Raw genomic sequence first — 5,796 nt, 5'->3', positions numbered from 1 at the left:
GGCACTAACTACTGATAGGCATAGATAGCAAATAAAAGATTTTGATAAAGAACAGACAATGTATTTACCTTAATAATGTTCAAAAGTCGTAATATATATATCAGTTCATGACATCCAGTATTACAAATTTCTTGTTTCTGACGGACACATGTCCAGATCGTCTACTCATAGTAACCTCTCAAAACTCTGGCCTCTCTCTCCCCACATCCACCACTGCTGGCAACTCACCTCCAGCTGTCCAAAGCTACGCGCTGTTCACATCCAACTGCCCAATATTACACTAGCGAATATTCCAACAATGAGTCCAACCAGCCACAGACTGCACACAGCGCAGTCAGCTATTTTCATACAGGGCACTATGTGCCGTTACCAACATAAAAACCTAAACAACCTATTTACAAGTGTAGCAAGTAAGCGTTGTGCAAGAGACTTTATAATCAAAGTTTGAAGAGATATCTTGGAAACACGCACGCGTGCGCGCGCACACACACACACACACACACACACACACACACACACACACACAGTGTGAACACTAGCGCCACAATGCAATCTAAGATGACAAACGTCAGAAGTTATCGATAGTGAAAATTAATAACCTACTATTGAGGTAGCTTTTTTGACAAATGTAAGAGCAATATTCAACGCAGAATTGAAACAAAAAGCTCCATCTCTATTTCAAAAAATGTTCAAATGTGTGTGAAACCGTATGGGAATTAACTCATAAGGTCATCAGTCCCTAAGCTTACACACTACTTAACCTAAATTATCCTAAGGACAAACACACACACCCATGCCCGAGGGAGGACTGGAACCTCCGCCGGTACCAGCCGCACAGTCCATGACTGCAGCGCCTGAGACCGCTCGGCTAATCCCGCGCGGCCCACCTCTATTTATAAGATTAACTGCTAATTTAATTTCAACTGCCTCCTTAATAACACTATACTAACAGCTGGATGTGGATGCCAGAATCTCCGTGTTGTTATATTCGATACGACGACGGGTGTCAAGCTGATGTTTTGCAATAGCATATTTCTTCGGCTGTTGGAAGCGTGCCGACGCTTATGCTCAGCAAACCGACCAATATAGTATGACATACCACAACTGAAATCAATACAATAGATCTTCCTTTACGGAACTTAAAAAGACCCTAATCTTAAATGGTGGTCAAAAACACATTTCACATCATATTTCCGCAAAATACGACCGGTCGTGTTGGAAACTCTCCTATCAGGGTCTGAGATGACGTGGCTCTGTGAAATGTACGAAGTATCCCTTCGCTATGAGCTCGGTGGTGACAACTATCGGCCTGTAGATACAAGTCAGTGTGAGTAGGCTTCCTATAAACGGCATGTCGCAACGTACCATCAACCTTCCTCCTGTACAACCGATCAAGGAAGGGAAGACAGTCATCCTTTTCCACATCCATCGTTAAATGAATAATCCGGTGGACTGAATTCAAGTGTTCTAAAAACTACTGCGAATTCTCACTGCTAAGAGGCCAGCCAATTAAAGTATCGCCTAACGTCTGAAAATTCCATTGCAAACGTTTACATGCCGCAGTTTTGCCTTGCAAGTGACAGGGTGTGCACCTGTTGAAGTATCTGCAGTGGTAGACGTCACCCAGCTTCATTGCCGTAAGTTATTTGAAAATAATGTTTTCTGCACTGTGTAATTATCTGACACCTCCCTTCATAAAGGAGGCCAGAAGTATATAGTTTCACAAAAGAAAAAACTTTCCACTGTGCCAAGAATTTAAGAAAACTTCAACAATTCAGGTCTCAACAACAGCACTGACCACAAATCTTGCGCATCTTCCGCCAACAGTGTTGCTCATAAAGACAAGGTAATGGTTTCACAACAGTCACCCCATATACCTTATATAGCAAATTATTTCCTCAAAATTTACCAAATAGTAGCAAAACTTACTTCCACTGATGCAGATCACACTGACGTAGTTAAAGAAAAGTATGTATAGTGTAATGTATGTGGACTTTAGCGCTAAGATTCACTGTAAATGCACCAAATAATTGAAACAGTAAAACACTTGTAAGTATGACTTCAAGCGTGAACTGACTCTCAAATAAAATTAAATTTTCCCAAAAGAATGTACGTCCATGTATAAAATACAGACAAGCGATGTTACTGCGCTGTAGCCTGCAAACTTAGTTAACCGTTCGATTTTTGTGCAGTAAAATATCAAGTATTTGTAACAATTGGCCTTAAATCTTCCTACGCTTTTAATGACTCCCAAATGTCCACAAAAGAAGGGAAAACAATTATTATCTTTTCAGTTAATGCTAATAACAGTTCACATTAAGATTTATAAAGCACTGACAAAAAATAACAATTTCTGAGCATTTTCTACTCAAATGTATCCCAAACAAAACAAGTATTGTTGTATTTGCTCACTGTATGTCATATAACAAGAATGGTTCACACACATATGTAAGAATCTTTAAACACTGGTCTGCAAGAGACTTATTTAGCAAGCTGTTCACACACAATATCATACTCTTCGACAAAATATACTAATGAAGATGTAATAGCAATATGTCGGTCAAAATACAATACAAATATTAGCAATAGAAACTGATTTGTTAGTAATATAAGAGGTGACCTACAGAACATGAAAATTCAATACAAAACTCATTACTACTGGCAATATGAAATCTTTACTTACTAAAATGATACTAACTAGTGAGGAAATCACAGGAACCATTCATATTAGACTCAGATTTATGAATATCTAATGAAATGACTTAGAATAGCGGTTAATCAGAACTTTCACAGGAGTCGGTCCTGGCATGATCACCAAATATAATGTACATACTGTGTTTGGAACTGGTCTACTATCATGAGTAGTAAAATGGAACCTTTATTTATGTAGTTATGCTTTGTTATACGAATGTTCATGTCCCAGTAATCTATGCAGGCACAATAAATGCTGACTGCGGAGAAAGTAATAGCATCAGTACCATTAGCACACACTTGCAGAAAATCCATGCAAAGTGATATAGGTATGCAGAATTTGTTTAACTATAATAGCATGTGACTAAAAACTAGACCTTGCGCGCAATTCATGAACAATTTTGTATTCACTAATCAAGCCATAATTAAAAAATAGGTTAGCATTGTTGTCTTTCACTATTTTGTATAGTGTGATGTATATCTTATGTAAAAATCTTTTGTATTATATACGCCATTTTGAACATAAAATACGAAAGGTTTTGTGCATAGTTATTCATAATAACTTTGAACTTTTAATTGTTCATTTTATAAATTTGCACTATAGTTTTGTTAACTTCATTGTTAAGATGTATAAATAGGGGTAGCAGAAGGCTCAGAAAAGGTCAGTTGGAGACAGTTCACAGACGCAACCACTGTGTCACACTTCAGTGTGATAATGTAGCTGTTGTATTACGCTTTTGTGAATATGTAGCCTGTTATGTGGGGTGGGCTCCCACCAAGAATAAGTGGTGCAGCTTGTCATTAACAAACCACTATAAAACGACTTGGTACCTGGATTATTTAATAGAATTCACTTAACTTGATCCAATTAGCAGATGAAATGGACCAGGACGACGACTTCAGCAGCAGCGGCAGGAAGCAGATTACTTCAAGTTACACTGAACTAAGTTATGTATTAGAAGTGAACTAAAGTTTATATGTCACTGCAGAGCTAAATACTAAAGTGTAATGTTTTGAAACTGTTCTAGCAGTAAACATAAGCATTTGTCTCAAAGTTATCTTTGAGTGGTGGAGGCCAGAGTGGTCATTAAGATACCCCTAATATCACACGTTCTTGATTTCTTTGAAAGACAAGTACTAAACAAACTTTTCAAATTCTCTGTTTAATCAAATTATCTTTCAATGTTGTAGTTTTGCTTCAGTTTCAGTCTCGTCCCCACCAAAACCTAAACAAACAAAAATTTATTTACAAATCCTCACTCCTGATCAACTTATACCTTATGGCCACCACAGTCAGAACGCATGTGTGTACTTAAACTTAGTTGTACACATGGCCCAAGTTAACCATGTAATGCCTGATTTGCTCTAGCTGAGGGGAAATCGCCAAAGTTGAAAACGCTAATCTCGGTAGTGCTTCAGAAAGAAACAGCTGAAATAGCTTGCTAGACATATGGCTACCGATTATAGAATACCTTTGAAAAATTCATGCAATGATTATTTTACGATCTAAAGAATAGGAAACGGCAAGTGAATTGAAGGTGCTGTTCAACATGCAACTTTACAAGTATTACTAATTCCCTTTAAGACAGGAAGCAAGTAGTACATGCAGCGAGATTTATATTAAGGCAACAGAAAAGCCATTGTAAAAGTTTCTAATTTCCTGAGCCTTTCTTTTTTTGAGCTTGTAGCGATCAACAAAATCGAAAATTTCGTTAATCTGTGATAAATCGAGGCAACATACACCTCTTGAAGAGGAAAACGTAATGTAAGACACATTTTAATTATAGTTATTCTACGCTAACTACGAGTACATCACAAACAGCTATTTACTACAAAATGCACATTTATTGACATTGATACACTCCGACATTCTGGGTGAACGATTTTTTGAGCTATGCCCATTCTCAAACCAACCACTGTATGCCAAGTAAAATAAATGTCCGTCAAACATTGATTGGTTTGAGAACTACCTAAATGAACAGTCATTCTAGTCGAAAATCTGGCTGTCTTCTTTTTGCATCGCATTCTAAAAATGACTTTCTGTCACACTATACACACCACAGTGGAGTTATCTGTTGTTCACTGGGTTTTTACAAATAACAATTAAAGACTGACAATCAGAATTAACTGAATAGTGGAGGGATATTCGTTTAAATAGGAATTTTAGATACAAGATTAGTTTCTATGGAATTACAGCGTCTAGTTTGCCAAAATACGGGATTCTATTTCAATAACGATGTTTTAGTTAAGAAGCTTATTATTGCGAAACTAAATGAAGCCAGAAGTTTGCTGTCATATTTTCAGCATTAGCTATATAAATGCTACAGTCCTTTAAATGACTTTTTTTATCTACTTTTTCAGAGAATTTGCAATCAGGCATATGTTTACATAAGAACAATAATAACGAAGTTTTATAGTCCGGTATTTGTAGCTGTCACCTCTTTATTTGATTAGTCACACCAGTTGATTCAAATTTTCCAAATGAATGTAATCGATAGTAACATTATGTTGGTTAAGCCCTAAGTTAATATTAAAAAAATTTAGTACTGAGCACATGCCACATAAATAACATTAATGATGATATTTGCAAAAAGAAAAACGACTATTTTTTGAGGGGGGGGGGAGGGAATGTTTAACAGGAAGAAGGAATGCACTTGCTTTGTTACAAGCTGTACCTTTAAAACTAACACAAACTGGACACAAGTTACATGGAATGTTTTATTCGTACTATACTACTGCCTCTTAAAACATTTATCGTTCCTTTTTAAGTACTATCTATTTGTTGCGCCAGTAAGAAGATAGAGAGTTTCGGAAGGTGGGATTTTATAAAATACTCTGTGTGCCTGTGGTACAAAGTATATTGAACATATGAGACGGACATTTTCGATTACGATCAGACACAATGAAGTTAAAGATGCTTTCAGACTAAGTTAACTACGACGAATCAGCTGTTGCGAATCATGACCGGGAAACAGGCCATCCAGTTACTACTGTTTACTGTTCCTCTTGAAATACCCTGTGTATGTTAACTGCGGAAATTTACATGGGTGGAAGTGGAGGGTAATATCCTACCTAGAAAGCAACTTGAAGGGTACACTTATTCCG

This window comes from Schistocerca nitens, chromosome 7 (genome assembly GCF_023898315.1).
Source record: "Schistocerca nitens isolate TAMUIC-IGC-003100 chromosome 7, iqSchNite1.1, whole genome shotgun sequence".
NCBI lineage: Eukaryota > Metazoa > Arthropoda > Insecta > Orthoptera > Acrididae > Schistocerca > Schistocerca nitens.
The sequence above is the reverse complement of the archived record's forward strand: the minus strand, read 5'-3'. Positions refer to the sequence as shown.